Raw genomic sequence first — 17,043 nt, forward strand, 5'->3', positions numbered from 1 at the left:
ATGTAAGTGTTCCTAGTACATTTAAGGTAGGCTAGGCTAAGGTATGATATTTGGTAGGTTAGGTGTATTAAATGCATTTTTTTCTTTTTCTTTCTTTCTTTCTTTCTTTTGGTGAGGAAGATTGGCCCTGAGCTAACATCTGTTGCCAATCTTCCTCTTTTTGCTTGAGGAAGATTGTCGCTGAGCTAACACCTGTGCCAGTCTTCTTCTAATTTGTATGTGGGATACCGCCACGGCATGACTTGAGAGCGGTGCTAGGTCCACACCTGGGATCCAAGCCTGGGAACCCTGGGCTGCTGAAGCGGCAGGTGCGAACTTAACCACTATGCCACCAGGCCAGCCCAAAGTGTATTTTTGACTTACAATATTTTGACTTAAAGTTGACTTTCAACTTATGATTGGTTTATCAGGATGTAACCCCATCGTACATCAAGAAAGACCTGTACTCATTATTTCCTTCTTTTCTTGCATCACAGTATTATTCCGTCCATACTAGGGATCCCATCCCTGCCACCTCCTTCTAGATCTCACACAGAGTCTCCCCATTTTCTGACACATCTTCAGATATCCTTGTCACAGCTTTCTCTTCTGCAGAATTGAAACAGATTTTAATCTCTCCTATCTTAAAATAGTATCTTTCTATTCTGACGCATGTGACAACATAGATGAACCTGAGGACATTACACTGGGTAAGATAAGCCAGTTACAGAAAGACAAATCCCGCATGATCCCACTCCTGTGAGGCATCCAGAGGAGTCAAATTCATAAGGACAGAAAGGAGAGCGGTGGCTGCCAGGGTTTAGGCGGGGAAATGGGGACTTGCTGTTTAATGGGTGTAGAGTTTCAGCTTTGCAAGATGAAAATGTTCTGGAGATTGGTTGCACAAAAATGTGTGTGTTTAACTTAATGCTGCTGAACTGTACACTTAAAAATTGTTAAGATGGTAAATTTTACGTGTATTTTACCACAGTCAAAATTTGAATAAATATATATACATATATATATATATATATCCCTTCTTCATTTCACTTCCCCCCTCACCTACCACTCTCTCTCTCTCTTCCTCTTTTCAAACTTTTCTAAAGAGGTAACTGTGTCCCCCTTTTCCATTTCAACTCTCATGCCCTCCCTCAGAACATTTCAGCCCAGCTTCTGCCCCATTCCACAACCAGCCCCGCCCTCACCACGGTCGTATTGCTGGATACACGAAATACGTGTTAGTCTTGACTTGACTTGATCTCTCAGCAGCATTGGACGCTATTGACCTCTTTACAACACTTTTTACGTTGAATTTTTACATTTTCCAGTGCCCTCTGAGTCTTCCTTTACACTATATATGGCTTAAGTGCTGCTCTTCCTCCAAGTTCTTTCAAAAGATTTCTACACTTCACGCTGGGTATCATTTCTCTGAGCTCAGCTAAACTCAGTGGCTTCGATTATAAACTATGTAATTGCAAAATCTTTATCTCGAATTCAACATAGCCAGTTGCTGCTTGGACATCACCACTTGTAAATCCCACAAAACTTGAGGCTCAGTGTGTCCAAGGCTTCCTCATCATCCTCCCCAGACTGCTCCCTCCTGGGAATGGGATCGTCCCTTTTGTATCTTGTACTTAAGGCAACAAATACTTTTGAAAATCTACCACGCTGGGAAAAATACCCTCCAATAAAGAGCCACAGAACCTTTTCATAAAGAAACCATGTTGCAGATTCACAATAGAGCATCAAGCAATGTCTGTCTGGTGTTTTACCAGCCTCTTGAACTTGAGAAAGTTATTTATCCTTTCTGATCTTCATTTTTTTTCAACTGTAAAGTGAGAATAATTACTCCACAGGTTGTAAAGATTAAGTAAAGAGATGCATTTAAAGCTTAATACAGAACCTAGCACAGAGCAAGAACTCAACAAATGTTACTTTTTCAAAAACCACCCTATTACCTAGTACTCACCTTAGCTTTGCCTTTCTCAGGTCCGGTAGCTTGCCTTGCCCTAGTCACAATCTCTTATTTTGCAAATCAGAATGAACTTACCTTTATCAGCAAAGGATTCTGAAGGACTGAACGAAGTAGCTGTACACATCAGCCAGGGTGATGGGCAGTCAGTGCACACACCAGTATGGGGAAACAGGTGTAGAAGCCAGTGTCTATTCTGACTGGTCAGTGCCCAGCCAGCTCTCTTCTGACTGCCTGATTGCCTCCATACTTGCTGATAAATATTTTGAATATCACCTCTGGTCTTATCCTCTGTAAAGAATTCTCAACCACTTTGATGAAAATATTAAGTTTTTTCTCTTCTGCGCCCTCTTACCGGTATATTTACACTGCACTCACCTTTTGGTTCTTTATGTTTCTGTCTTCCTCTGACTTTGGAGTTCATGGAGGCAAAGTCTGTACGTTATGCGTGTTTGGGTATCAGAACCTAGTCCAAATTCTGTTATGCGTATAGTTTAATAAATTCTTGTTAAATAAACACATGGGAAAAAGTGTGGTTCTTGCTATAAAGCATAAGATAAATAACATTCAAATCTCCTTTGTGGAAATTCAAATATATTTAGTTAATTTCTGGCTTTAATTTAGGGCAAATACCTTCTTTTAAACAAATGGTCTGATTGATCCTTAATATTGATGTTTTGACAAATTATGCCTAATCATTTTTGTCTTTTTAATTTTTTAATGTTTTTAGATTATTTCTGTTGATAGAATTTTGAATCAATAATCAGGAGATTCCATTTCTTCCCCAGTATTTCGTTATGTCTAAAAATTGAGTATTTCTTACAGGCCTTTGTGTTGCCACCCTGGGTATTGCAGTACTGATACGAATTTTGACTACATTTCTGATGGTGTGTTTTGCTGGTTTTAACATAAAGGAAAAGATATTTATTTCATTTGCATGGCTTCCAAAGGCCACAGTCCAGGTAATGATGGATCTTAACTCCTATTTCAATATGATCCCTTAAAATTTTGAATAAGAGGGCTTGTCCAAATTTGGTGAACAAAAGTAACTAAAGTTTGATTTATGAAAAGAATTTTTACTAATCTACTCTAAAAGTTTTATTTTTGGTATGCTGATTCCTTTAATATGATGGCTCATTTAAATTTCTTTAGATCTCCAGGGTACAACTGAAAATCCAATAAATCCCTATGTTACTAGAAAGCAGTAGTAGAGGGAGGGAAGAGTTTGAATTTTCATCAGTCAGAGCTCTCTGAATCACCTAGAGATTTTTCGTTTTGATGTCTTCTAAGAAGAGAGTGAAACAGAAATAGCGCGGCCCATGTTAGTGTTTGGAAATACTTCACTGTCAATATGATTGATGATCAGTTATGCTCAACCTCGGTCTTTATATATAATGGAGAAAGATTTATTGAGAAACAACTCAGAAAATGCTTTATTGATTTCCTAGATTATTAGTTAATATTAAATTTTTCAAACTAGCTGTACTTCCTGTCAGTTGTCTCAATCACATGACCCAAAATTTGTGCACTCTAACAAGGCACTAACAGGTGCTTGAAATTATTGACCATGCATTTGGTAGAATACCTATAATTGCTAATTAAATTAGAACTGTATAGATTATCATTTGTTGCAAATAGCCCTGATTGTATTGTATATTTTCAGACTAATTATAGCAAACAAGATTTAACTGTTGCATCCTTGATTATTTTGCAATTATTTAAATATGTAAATTTCTATTTCATGAGATGAAAATCAGATATTTTTAATTTAGGAAACTTTGAGGGTTGTGTATGCTCTGTAACTATATGCCAGATTTGGTGTGGCTATAGGTTTGGGCATTATCCCAGAGAAGTTTTTTTTTCATCAGACTTTGAAAGATGTCTGGGACATAATGGCTAAGAATACTGTGAGGTTTATATGGTACAATAAGTGGAATAGTTTCTCCCTCAGTGTCTCCAGCTTCTACACTACTTCTGGTAACTTTATTAGGTAACTATCAAAATAATTACTCTAGTAGCTTTGGTTTGAAAGATTTGTTTCTAAAGGTTAAAATTTGAAAGACAGCACTTTCCTGCTGTCAAAGCAAATTTATAATAAGGAGAAATTATCTTGGATGTGGTGAATAATGTATGTACTGTGAAGCAAGTATTGTATGGAATTTTCTTTTTTCTTCTTTTGCCACTGCCTAAGAAACAAGACTTTCTTGTATGTTTTTTTCCATATTAGTGTTCTTCAAACTTTTTGGTCCATGACCTGCTGTAAGAAATATATTTTAAATCACAATATATTTTAAATCAGCATACCTACAAACCTCAAAACATACACACACAACGGAGAACTGAAAGAGAAATATACATTGTAATGAGTGCAGTTCTTGCCAAGAATTCTTGAAATGTTGAATTAGTTATGGTACAAGGAACCTGAAATAACAAAGAGCCCTCACATACAGGGACTAAGTGAGATAGATTTTTCCTTCTCTCCCACCAGCAGTCCAGCATGGACACTCCAGAGCTGGCAGGGTGACACTGTCCTCAGCATGTGCCTTCCATCAGTTCACCATTTCTCATCAGGGGGAAGGGGAAAAAGAATGATGTGCAAGTGTCCATTTCTCTTCAGGGAACAATCCAAAAGTAGCATTTATCACTTCTGCTCACCTCTCAGTGGCCAGAACTTAGATATATAGCTTCATCTAGTTGCAAAGAAGGATGAAAAAAAGTCTTGGTTTGGACAGCAATGTGACCAGCTAACACTCAGGAGTTCTAGTTTAGAAGGGAAAAGGGGCATTCAGATATTTGTGGGCAATTAGTAGTCTCTGCCATTGTGTCTCATCCACACCAGCATTCTCTCTTCTGATTCATTGTCCTAGAGGACAACATTGTTGTGTTTTGTGGAATAAGGGAATAACCAGATTGATTAATATATTATTTTCCCAAGTGCACTAATATGGCATTTTGCCTCTAAAAGAAAATGAAGGTTTTCATAATACTTCCCAGTAGACAAATTTTAAATAAAACATTTCACCAAGACCTAAGGCAAAGAGTTCACCAAATACCTAATAAGATTACCTTCAAGTTTTGACAGTGCCTACCACTTTCAGGTTTCTTTATGTTTAACAATTAGTTTAGCTCTATAGCAATACATATTCTTATGTTTTTTCATTTAAAACTTTGCCATCTTCCAGTAAGTATCACTACACTTTTTTTAAAAGATTGGTATCTGAGCTAACATCTGCTGCCAATCTTCTTTTTTCTTCTTCTTCTTCTCCCCAAAGCCCCTCAGTACACAGTTGTACATTCTAGTTGTGAGTGCCTCTGGTTGCGCTATGTGGGACGCCGCCTCAGCATGGCCTGATGAGCGGTACCATGTCCACCCCCAAACTAGCAAAACTCTCAGCCGCTGAAGTGGAATATGCAAACTTAACCACTCGGCCACAGGGCTCACTGCACTTTTTCATCTTGTTCTTTTTTAATTCCAGATTCCTGAAGATAAAAGAGTGAGATGACCAGTGACTTTCTTTACTCATAAGGAATTTAGCATACAGAATCGTCTTATAGTCAATTATATCATGAGGCTGTATTTACCTTGTGTTTTGAAATATATTTGCCTGATATTTTTGTAACCCTGCCTTCTGCAACTAAGTACATATGAATCACCATCCCTTCCCCATGCCAGGGCAGGAGAATTTTCAGAATACCAAAACCAATTGCAGTACACTTTGAAAGAAAGAACTTTCTTAGTTGAACAAAAGAACAAGCAGTTTGTTTTTGCAAATGATAAAATAATTCACCTTTTTTCTATGTGCCTGTCTTATATGCCTGTGTCCAACTTTACCATTAAACTTTTACAGGCTGCAATAGGATCCGTGGCCTTGGACACAGCAAGGTCACATGGAGAGAAACAATTAGAAGAATATGGAATGGATGTGTTGACAGTGGCATTTTTGTCCATCCTCATCACAGCCCCAATTGGAAGTCTCCTCATTGGTTTGCTGGGCCCCAGGCTTCTCCAGAAAGCTGCACATCAAAATAATGATGGAGAAGTTCGAGGAGAGCCCTCTGAAGAAGTTTAGAGGTGAAAAGAGAGAATGCTAAATATATGATTAGAAAGCTGTACCAGAGGCTGCTTTTATCAAGATAGATATTGAAATATATAATATTTAAGCTTAAAATGTAACAGAACTTAAAGTGTGGTTATTTCTTTAAACAGCATTTTCAGCCATTACCCTTTCCATGTAGGTGGTAATGTTCTACATTTCTAGCCTGATTTCTCTATCTTCTTCTTTTTGCTTCAAACACTCCATCATTATCTTAATCTGTGTGGGGAGAAATACTCTTTAATGTACTACCACGATATCAGATTAACAGGGGAAAGACCGAGTTCGGTGTGGCGTTCTGCTGGCCAACAGCTCGCTCTGAGTGACTGTTGCCGCCACAGTTTTATGATGCGTGGCCACCTAGCCTCTCATGCCTTGAGTTGTTTTTGGATCCTCTTTTCTTTTTAAATACATTGTAATCTCTCATCAGTTTCTCCCCTCGCTTTCCCTGTTAATCTGCCTCTTCTCCATTTCTGCCCCTCTTACTACCTTTCTGTGAAGTATTGTAACTGATTGGCCCCACCAAAATTTTTATGTACACAAAGTATCTTCATTGGCTCTTCCTCTTGCACCTATTTGGATGACAAAAGCCCTCATTCAACTTCCTGCCTGGCTCCACAGAGTCCCCCACTTCAGTGGCCCCTCTGAGTTTGCCTCCCGCTAAGACGTGCCCTGGTCTAGCCCTTTCTTAGTTGTTTCTTGTGACCCACGTCTTCAGGCTCTTCCTGTTCTCTAGGTGACAGAGAGCCAATTTTCAAATCTATGCCACTCTCAAGAATATCATATTAATCAGGGTAAGTTAAGCTGCTATAATGAAGAAACAAGAAATACAGTACTTAAAAGAAAATGGAAATTTATTTACCTCTCATGAAACTGGCTGCCTGGTCGATGCTGACAGGGTTACTCTGCTCATGAGGTCTACTGAGATTTGTGTCCTTTTTTTTTTCGGAGGAAGATTAGCTAACATCTGCTGCCAATCCTACTCTTTTTGCTGAGGAAGGCTGGCCCTGAGCTAACATCTGTGCCCATCTTCCTCTACTTTATATGTGGGACGCCTGCCACAGCATGGCTTGCCAAGTGGTGCCATGTCCGCACCCAGGATCCGAACCAGCGAACCCTGGGGCCGCCAAAGTGGAATGTGCGAACTTAACCGCTGCGTCACCAGGCCAGCCCCGATTTGTGTCCTTCTGTCTTGATGTTCCGCCACGCCCTAGCTTAGGACACAGGTTGGAAGTAGATCTCTCCCATGTCTCCTTTCTAGCCTTCAGGAAGAAGGAAAAAAGAAAGTCCAAGGCAAGCAATTTATTTTTAAGAAAGTTGTGAGGAAGTTAGACACATCTCTTCTCTTACCTTCTATTGGTGATAACCACACCCAGCTATGAGGAAGCTGAGAAGTGTCTGTCAATAAACATTCACATTCCTATGAAGATGGAAAGATCAGATTTGGGAGTCAGAGGTACCATTGTATTGGGTGTTACCATCACTTAGTAGCATGTTCTTGCATGTTAACAAGGGCTTTCTAAAGATAGTACCTTTGACCAAAAAACTGACTTCTGTGGCAGGAATTTCAGACGTTGTGACATGACAACAGAGATGATATTAGAAGAAAGGCTTATCTGCATAGGTCATATTTTATCCCACTTATTCAACAGACCATCTTGGCTTTTGTGTATCACCCGTAAGTTTCTCTTTAGTCTAGGTCAACTCCTGCCTAGTTGCTAGAATAATCATGTTTAAATACAGTTTACACCTTTTATCATGCTGTATACCTGAAGCGTTTATTACTTATCACTTCCCATCTAAACTCTTTAATCTAGAATTTGAAGTTGAAGCTAATCTTGAAGGAGATATTAAATACGTATTAAATGAATGAATTAGAATCTTCTGATCCCACCAAGCTGATCTGCATATAGCCTGTCCACTCCTCTCGTCATTAGACTACCATTCCAGCCACTGCCACCATGACTTTCACCCCTGTCCAAAACTAGCTTAATTCTTATTAAGCTAACACAATATGAAGCCTTAACAGGCTTAATTTTTATGTCAGCCTGACACTGGTTACTCCATGGTAATATATTCCCTTAGTGTTTGTGCTGTCAGTTTGGACTGGGTTAATTCATGCCGAAGTTCAGACAGATGTTTCAAACTGCACTTCGTTGGTTAGGTGCCCCTTGGTGGTACCATAAACCGAATGCTCGTCTGGTCCTCCACTTTCACAGACTCTGAAACTAGATCCATTCAACAAATACTTACTAAAGGGCTTTGGTGACCCAGGCACATTATTAAGACTAATATTGTTCGTGTCCTTAAGGATCTGACAGTCTGATAGAAGAGAGAGACAATTAAACAAGAGATTGAAGAATGGTGTGATAAGTGCTGTGAGGCAAGAAGTACAGGAGTGCTAGGGAGCTCGCAGCAGGAGCCCCCAGCTAATCCAGGGGGTGGCCTCGGCTGGGACATGGGGGACGATGAGGACCTGGACAGCAAAGGGCACGTGAGACCGAAGGGCACAGCAGTTAGCGCTCGTTCCCACCTTCACCAGTAGTTTAAGTACCAGGCTTTGAATACTTACTAACTTATACAAAGTACAGTTAGTATAAGTAAATGAGAATGTTATTATAAATATCCAAGTCCCCAAAGAAGTATCAGAAATGGAACTTCAGTGTGAAGAAATAGTTGAAGAGCCCACTAAGCCCCTGCCGATAGCGTGTTCCATTTTGCACAGCAGGCAGCAAGCTCTTTCCTCCCTCTCCTCGGTGGATGGCCACTGTCTAAATCTCTGTGACTCTGTCCAGTACTGGCCTCTGCAGGGCTCACCGTGTGAAGTCTCAGGTTCATCACCACATCCTAAGTCACAGTTCTTGACTTGGTTGGTGAACTCAGAGTTAACTTGATACAGAGTGTTGACTCCCACCAAGCTAATTTACTCCACCCCAACCACAGATAGAAAGGGTTACTTTAACCTCTGGGTGCCTGAAAGAAGGCTGTATGTACCCTACACACACTTCTGTCAGAGGACTTAGAACCTTTTTTCAGTTTTTTTTTTTTTTTTACAGGTTTGTCTCCTATTAAATCAGCCCCTTAGGGGTGGGAGCCTTGCCTTGGTCATCTTTGAATCCTCAGCACTTTGCACAGGGCATGGAACACAGTAGGCATTTAATAAATGTTTGTTGACCAAATCAGGAGATCCTCTTCCAGTATCAGAAAACTCCTTGCCACTTAAGAGTTCAGATCTTAGACTGCTTCATCTGTCTCAGTCAGCGCGGGCTACTACAGCAAAACACCATAGACGGAGGGGCTTAAACAGCAGACGTTGACTTTCTCACAGTTCTAGACACTTGAAGTCCAACAGGAGGGTGCCAGCACGATTAAGCTCTGATGAGGGCTCTCTTCCTGGCTTGCCGATAGCCTCCTCTCCCTGTGTCCTCACATGGTGGGGAAATAGAGGGGTTTGGGGCAGAGTGTGCAGCCTCTCTGGTCTCTTCTTATAAGACACTAATCCCATCATGAGAGCCCCACCCTCAAGACTCGTCTAAACCTAGTCACCTCCCAAAGGCCCTACCTCTAAATACCATCACACTGGAGGTTAGAATTTGCTGCGACACAATTCAGTCCACAGCAGGGGTGTCAGAGTTCCAAGGATGGTGCTAGATAAACAGAATAAATTCTTGTTCTTCAGTGCCCTTTTCTCCTAGGGCTGGTGTCATCCATCTTCCCTCTGAGAAGCTCTTTTTTTTTTTAAGCAGACTAAGTTTCAGCTCTTTAAGTATTAACTCCAAATAACCCTGATGAGATTTGAGTGTCCTCAAAATTTCCTCAGCCATAGATTTGCAAATGATCTCATCCATTACATTCTTTAAAAATAATATTATTTTTTTCTGATTACAAAATAATATATTTCCATTGCAGAAAATTTAGAACACAGAAAAGTGCAAAGAAGAAAACTGAAACTACTCTTAATGTAAACACCCATTTTATGATTCTTTTAAATTTTGCTCTTACAGTTTTGGGAGGTGTCTTATTTTCAGAAAGATATATCATCCACTGAATTAGTTGGGTGAAAGGTAACATAAATACTTTATATTTGAGTTCCGTGAAGATATATAGATTGAAGAATTTTTGTTGTCTATAATGAATGCTAAGCTTTCCAAAAAAATCATTTATTCACCTGGTAATATTCAAATATTCACTTTGCAATGAATAAAACAGACAAATCCCTGCCTTCATGGAGCTTATGTTTTAAAATCCATTCATTCACTCACTCGAAATATTCTCATAACATGCCTACTATGTGCCAGGCATTATGGTTGCTGGGGAATACAGTGATGAACATGATAGTCAAGGGCTCTGTTTGGTGGAACTTGTATTCTAGTTGGGAGATTGACCCTGTGGGGAATACAAATATGAATGAGACATGATACTTGCCTCCAAGAACCTTACAAGAAAATAAAATATGTACAAATAGCTGTAATCCAAAGGAAGGATTCAGAGTCTGAGTGAGGGGAACTTCTTAAAGGAGATGACACTTGAATTGGACCTTCAAGGGTGGCTATGGTTTGCATTGGTGGGTTAATATTAGGGAGTAAGGTGAAGAAAGGGTTAAGTAGGTGGAGGGCCAGTATATTAGCAAAGTTTAAAAACAGTAAAGCTTAGGATATAGTAAATGATTGACACTTAAGGTTGATAGAATTAGTGAGAGGTAAGACTGGAAGAGAAGATTGGCACTTAATTCATACCAAATATATCATTAGCCAAATTTCTATTTTTATTGAAGTGCTTTCAGAAGTACAGAACCATTTATATAGAAGATATTTTAAAAACTATTTTTGGGGCCGGCCCCGTGGCTGAGTGGTTAAGTTTGCGTGCTCTGCTGCGGTGGCCCAGGGTTTCGCTGGTTTGGATCCTGGGCGCAGACATGGCACTGCTCGTCAGGCCACATTGAGGCGGCGTCTCAAACTCCACAACTAGAAGGACCTGCAACTAAGATATACACCTATGTACCAGGGGGGATTTGGGGAGATAAAGCAGGGGAAAAAAAAAAAAGATCGGCAACAGTTGTTAGCTCAGGTGCCAATCTTTAAAAAAAAAAACTATTTTCATCATATTAAATTTATTGAAAACTGCTGTCATGAATAAGGTTCTCCTTGTTCCTCAGAAGTTTTTTGCTTTCAATGGCATTGATGCTAATATAAACAATTTAATTATTTTTAAGTTGCTGTTAATTTTTTACGAGAAAAAATATCAGATGTTTCTTTAGATGTTGTTTAATCCATTATTAGATGTTCATCACATTGTCCTTAAATAAATGAAGGACATTATTTTTTAAACATTTCTGAACGTATTTCTATATGAATAATTTCTGTAGTTCTCCGTAGCAGGTGGGAATTGCTTCATGCCATTTTGGGAGCAAGTAACATCACAAGTGTTAGTTGACTAACTCAAATCTGGCCTGAGCCCTCTGACCTGGTGAGAATTCCAAAACGCCATTTGTTGATGTGCCCTTCACTTCTTTAGATGGACCCGGAAGCACTTCACCTCCAGCAGTCCACTGCATCTGAGGCACAGAGCCGTGCCCTGGAGGTCATCGGACTTCTCTCAAAGGTCCTTCCTCCCAGTATCCTTGGGGATCTACCTGCTTTCCCTTTCCCTACCATGAGAACAAAGCGTTTAACCCTATAAGCACAAAAGACTTTGTCTACTCTTCTAAAACAAGGAGGAAAATAACTTTCCATCTTTGCTGAGATGTCTACACCATGCTGAAGGTGGGAGGGGGTTACAATGAAAAGAGAATTTCTCATTGTCACCCAAGAAAGAGTTGTAATCTGAATCAGATCTTAAGTGATAAATAGGAAAAGGAGAAAGAGAACACTGCCGATAGACAAACTAGAAAAAACACAGAGGCAAAAAGGAGTACTGTCTGCAGGAGGAAAAGTTCGGATTATCACAAGAAAAATTAGATACAAAAGAGCAGTTTGTCCTTCTAAGAAGTTTGGATATTCTCCCATAATAGTTGTTTTTGTCTATATTTTAGGAAGCTTGGAGGAACCTTATAGACAACCTTTGGGATTGAGAAATCAAGGCTTCTGGGCCCACCTTCAACCAGAGCAGTTCTGCTTTCATTTGTTTCCTATGAAGGTTATTTTGTGAGGGGGGAAAAGCCAAAGGTTCTATACTGATAACAGGATATTGTGTTTACTTTGTACCAAGCCCTATTCCAGACACTTGCCAGGTATCAATTCATTTATTCTCACCACCACATCCTTTACAGTGAGAAAACCGAAGCTCAAAGAGATCATGTAATTGCCGGTGGTCCCATAGCTAAAAAGTGGCAGCGCTGAACTTTGAACCCTGACGGTCATGACCCCACAGACTATGCCCTTTTACGATTGCACTATACTTAAGCTGATTTAAGGGGAAATACGATCTGAGTTTTGATAAATTACTTCTGGCACGTGCAGCCCCTGGCGCTGTTTTTTGGCTAACGGGCTCTGTGACGTCAACTCTGTCCCTGGACTTGTATAACCCAGTAGGTCAATAGTCAGAAAAGACTGAAAACACATCAGGCGGTCCCAGGTGATCCTGGAACCCAGGCCTCCGCAGGCCGAGGTGGCCGCCAAGCCACTGGAAGGCGCCGCCGCCGCCAGCCCCGCCCCGCCCCCACCGGCCTGCACCCTCAGGCCCCGCCCCCGACCCCCGACCCCCGACCCCTGCCCCCTGCCCCCTGCCCCGCAGGCCGGCCCGCCCGCTCAGGCCCCGCCCCCGCCCCGCCGCCGCCACCCGCCCCGCCCCGCCCCGCCGCCCCCGCCGCGCCCGCGGCCTTCAGCCTGGCCCCGTGACCCTCGCAGAGGTCCGCTCCTGGCGGCTTCTGCCAGAGCGGCGCGCGGTCTCCGCGGCGGTTGCTGGGTGCCAGGGCCGCTCCTGGGGCGGCGGGGGATGCTAAAGGAATTGTAGGTAGGGTCCATTTTTCTCGACACTGCCCCTTTCCAGGCCCCGGGGCACCAGCGCCTCGTCCCCCGCGCTGGTCCCTTCCGGCGGCCGCGGGAACGCCGCTCCCCCTCCATTCGAGGGAGCGCCCGTCTTCTCCCCACGACGCGGGGCACAGCCGCGGACCCCTCCTCTCCCCCGACTCGGTCCTTCACGCCCTCGCGTCCCTCGCATCGCTGCTCCTGTTCGCTGCCTCCTCTCTCTCGTCTTACAGGTACTCACAAGTAAGAAAAAAGCGGGTCTGTCAGTCCAGACCGCACAATCCATTTTATTCAGCGCAGCCTGTTGTACAAATAGTGAATACCTGCACAGGAGCCTTCACGCGCGCCTGTGACTGGAGACGTGGCCCAGGATTGGCTGCTGATGCAGGGAGAGCGCTCCTCCGTGCTCCTTCACCCTGCCCCGCTCCCGGTGTTGGCTTTCTCACAGTGGACCGCGCTGTAGCTCAGTGCGTTTAGAGGATGGGACAGCTGTTGCACATGCACCGTGTGTCAGGCGCATCATTTAGGAGGCCGCCCAAGAGCTCTGCAGGCCCACGCCAGGCCCCTGACGCCCTCCAAGTGTGCCCTGTAGTCTGTGACAGATCAGACGCAGTGATGGAGAGGGCGATTGGCCCGGTGGCACTGAGGGAGGCCACACCCTACTCCCTGGTTTTTCGCAGGGAGGTAAATAGAACTGTTATTTGTGCAATACAAATGCAGAAAATTAACAGATTACTATCACATCTAAAACATTAATGCGCCAAACGTCTTAGTCGTTTGGCACATTATGAAAACCTATGAAATGCTATTCATATTTGTTACTTTCTATGAGTACCAGAATTTATACTTGTGTTTCTGTCAGTTGATTCTCTCTTGTCATAAGCTCCTGCCCATTACCAGACAAAAAGAAAGAGGCAGGTGCAGGGATAGTAATATATAAGGTAACATTTTGATAGCAGTCCTCTTTTTGTGCATAATTTTCATACTCATCCTGTTTATACACTCTGTGAGATAGAGTTAGTTAACAAAACTCCATTTTACTGAAGAGGGAACTACATAATGACATTGAACAGGACCTGGAACATAGTAAAATATGCATTCAGTATATATTTGTTGAAGAGATAAATGGATAAGATTCTCAAGGAGCCATGCCTTATTCACCTTTGTAATCCCGACACCCAGAGCTAAGTCTAGCAATAGTAGCCCCACAAATATGAGTCAGAGAAGTTGAGTGACTTGCTCAGAGATGGGCATATGTCACATCTTTTTAAGGAATCTACTGCTTTGCCAAGCGTTGTGAATACAACGGTAAGGAAGACTGGTAAGATTCCTGTTCTCATGGAGGTTAAATTCTGGTGAACAAAGATAGAAAATAAACAGGTAATATATGAACAAGGAAGTGTTGATAATGGTGAGTGCAGTGAAGAAGTAAAACCGTGTGAAGTGAGAAAGACTAGGGGAGGGGTTACTTTAGATTGATTGGTTAGGGAAGGCCTCTCTGAGGAGCTGACATTTGTGCTGGCCTCAGTGATATAAAAAAGCCAGCCACAGGGGCTGGCCCCGTGGCCGAGTGGTTAAGTTCGCGCACTCCGCAGCAGGCGGCCCAGTGTTTCGTTAGTTCGAATCCTGGGCGTGGACATGGCACTGCTCATCAGACCACGCTGAGGCAGCGTCCCACATGCCACAACTAGAAGAACCCACAACGAAGAATACACAACTATGTACCGGGGGGCTTTGGGGAGAAAAAGGAAAAAATTAAAAAATCTTTAAAAAAAGCCAGCCACAGAAATATTTGGGGCCAGAGGATTTCAGGTAAAGGGAACTTCAATTGCAAAAGCCGTAAGGTATGAAAGAGCTTGACTCTTTCAAGGAACATCATAAAGACCGCTGTAGCTGGAATGTAGAGACAGCGGTACAGGATAAGCATGAAGAGATAGGGAGGGGCGAAATCAGGTAGTGCTCTGAATCAGCCATGGCAATATACCCATGGTATACATTTGGAATGTATGTAAAGTGTGATGAGAAACTAGTACAGAGTGTTTCGGAAGGGAGTAATCTGATTACTTTATGAAAAGGTTTGTTCCACCTGTCATGTGAATGGGTCATAGGGATGGGGAGCAGATTAGTAGCAGAAGACACTTGCAGTAATCCAGGAGGGAAGGAAGGACAGTAGCTTGGGCTAAAGCGGTAGGAAGTAGATGGCTGTGAGATAGATTTGGAGGCAGAGCCTACAGACTTGATGATGTTTTAAATATAGAGGTGAGAAAAAAAAGGGGAGCTCCTGATTTTCATCTTGAGCTTGAGTGGATGGTTGTGCCCTTTACCAAATGGAAAAGACTAGGGAAGAAATAGTGTGTGTGTGTGTGTGTGGGGGGGGGTATATTCTTGTTTTGCTCACCTTAAGTTTGATGTGCTTATTAGAAATCTAAAGTAATTTGGGAGTCGAGTTCTGTGTAAGGGACGAAAGATAAAAGTTGAGAGTCATCAGCATGTAGGAAAAACTACCTAGAGAAAGTGTGTTTGTAGAGTATTCCAATGATCAGAGGTAACGCCGAGGAAAAGAAGCAACCAAAGGAGATGGAGAAGGAGTATCTGGTGAAGAAAACCTGAAGAGTATGATGACTTAAAAGCCAAGACAACAAAGCATGGCCAATGGTATTGAAACATGCTGAAGAGTCACGTAAATAAAGAGATCTGACCATTGGATTTTGGCAACATATGGTGATGTGCTCTGACAAGCACAATGAAGACGAAACGTGACGTGAAGAAATGGACATAGCACAGACTTCTCAAGATACTTTACTATGAAGAGTTGAGAAACGGAGGTAACAGAGGAATATGTGGGGTCAAATTAGGGTCTTAAAGATGGGGATAAAAAGGCTGATGGGAACGATCCAGTAGAGAGGGGGAAAAATTATAGTATAACAGAGAATGTGTATATTAGAGGAGTAAAGTCTTTGAGGAAACAAGAAGGAATAGGATCCAAAGAACTTGTATGAAGTATTGGCTTAGAAATATGAACATAAAATTTACAGTAATAGGAAGAAAGGTAATGAGTATAAGTAGAGATGCAGGTGGATGGGTAGATTCAGTGATTAGAAGGTGAGAGAGTTTCTGCCTGATATTGATTCACTTTTTCTCAATGAATTATGAGCATGATCAGTAAGAGGAGACTAGGGATGTTTGGGTAGGCAGTTTAAGGGGCAAAGGGAAAGTAGAAAATAATCATTGGGAGGACAGAAGGCAATCATACTTGTCTTAGTCTGGGACGCTGTTATAAAAATACCATAGGCTTATAAAACAACAGAAATTTAAGAATTTTTTTTTCTCTAAGTATACTTTTTTGGTGAGGAAGATTGGTCCTGAGCTAACATCTGTTGCCAGTCTTCCTCCTTTTATCTTTTTTCCTCCCCACAGCCCCAGGACATAGTTGTATATGCTAGTCGTAGGTCATTCTAGTTCTTCTATGTGGGATGCTGCCACAGCACGGCCTGATCATAGGTCCACACCCCGGATCCAAACTGGCAAACCCCAGGCCACTGAAGTGGAGCACACGAACCGAACCACTCAACCCTGGGGCTGGCCCCTAAACAACAGAAATTTATTTCTCACAGTTCGAAAGGCTAGGAAGTCCAAGATCAAGGTGCCAGCCTATTTGCTGTCTGCTGAGGGCCCAATTCCTGGTCCATGGATGGCCAAAAGGGGCAAGGGAGCTCTCAGGGTCTCTTTTAATAAGAGCCTTAATCCCATTCGTGAGGGCTCTGCCCTCATCACATAATCACCTCCCAAAGGCCCCACCTTCTAACACCATCACGTTGGGGGTTAGGATTTCAGCCTAAGGATTTTGAGAAGACACAAACATTCAGTATATAGTAATACTAGAGGAGCATGGTAGCATCGCTGGGCTCGATGGAGTGGCCATTTGATATTTGTGGCCTTCTGAGTGTGTGGCTGAGATAGGGTGGAAAAAAAGATGATAGGAGCCAAGGAGATCAGGAGCTGAAAGACCAGAGTGTGGGGTGGGTAGACTGCC

General features: G+C 42.2%; 1 pseudogene; it reads left to right on the top strand.

The window, feature by feature from the left end:
- The window catches only part of LOC139043291 (sodium/hydrogen exchanger 9B2-like), a 42,075-nt pseudogene extending 35,945 nt beyond the window's left edge, over positions 1–6,130 (top strand).
- Positions 6,131–17,043: the final 10,913 nt, after the last annotated feature.

This window comes from Equus asinus, unplaced genomic scaffold, assembly GCF_041296235.1.
Source record: "Equus asinus isolate D_3611 breed Donkey unplaced genomic scaffold, EquAss-T2T_v2 contig_197, whole genome shotgun sequence".
Taxonomy (NCBI): Eukaryota; Metazoa; Chordata; class Mammalia; order Perissodactyla; family Equidae; genus Equus; species Equus asinus.